The following is a 1140-nucleotide window of genomic DNA, read 5'->3' as shown; positions in this document are numbered from 1 at the left end:
TATCCGCGTGGCGCAGCTGACACAGACCAACATACGCTGTTTACGTTCAGTGGATACTCTCCAAACAGGGTGAATTGGAGGAGACGAATTGTTGAATAAAGTCGTTTTTTTTTTCCTTTTGCGCACAAAAAGTATTCTCGTAGCATGTAAAATTACGGTTGAACCCCTGATGTCCCATGGATTATTTTACTGATCTCCTTGCTATGTTTCTGGTCCTTGATCGTGGTAGTACCCTAGCTATCTATGGGAGGGTCAGAGAGCTCTCAGATTTCATCAAAAATATCTTAATTTGTGTTCCGAAGATGAACGAAGGTCTTACAGGTTTGAAACGACATGAGGGTGAGTAATTAATGACAGAATTTTCATTTTTGGGTAAACTATCCCTTTAAAGCATTTCTCACGACGCGATCGACTCGAGTTCGAATCTGCCTTTAGCCGAACTTGTTCTTTTCATTTTCACATCTCTTATCACATTGAAAAGGTATTTATTTTCCAGAAAAATTAAGGAAATAATCAAAACGTTTCAAAAGTATCGAGTAGTGTTTGGGTGGTTGTATGGAGGGTTTTATTGTCCCAATAAGGCAGCATCCGTTAATAATACTAATAAAAATAATAATTTTTAACGTTATTATTGCATACTGTTTAATGTACTACAATTCTGAGGTGCAGATATTTGACACTATTTGCAATAAGTAGTATAAATAGAAGAAAATACTGCTATTTGTACATAGTGTAAATAGAAACTATCGCTATTTGCACTTAGTTTAAATAGCATAAATCGCTATTTAAACCTTAGTGCAGTAGAACACTAGAACATCATAGGCTAATATTGAGTAACCCAGGCAAGTGATTTCTATGGTTTAATGTGTCTTAACTATATTAAGTCGTCATCGCTTTCTTCTCACAAAATACATTACATTACAATGTAAAAAAAATATAAAAAAATAAAAGTTAAACTTAAATATTCCTTGTCCGTTTAATAATGTATTTGATGAACTGCGTAATAAATGACTCTGCTTGGCGTAGGCGACCTGATCACCCCTTCAGGTTTATTTTGTGTGGTTATGACTGGCGGATTCTACATTATCCCTTACATAATATGCTGGAGAGAGAGAGAGAGAGCGAGAGAGAGAGAGAGCG

Source organism: Sinocyclocheilus anshuiensis, unplaced genomic scaffold, assembly GCF_001515605.1.
Source record: "Sinocyclocheilus anshuiensis isolate Anshui unplaced genomic scaffold, SAMN03320099.WGS_v1.1 scaffold1827, whole genome shotgun sequence".
Classification (NCBI taxonomy): Eukaryota; Metazoa; Chordata; class Actinopteri; order Cypriniformes; family Cyprinidae; genus Sinocyclocheilus; species Sinocyclocheilus anshuiensis.
Note: the sequence above shows the minus strand (reverse complement) of the source record.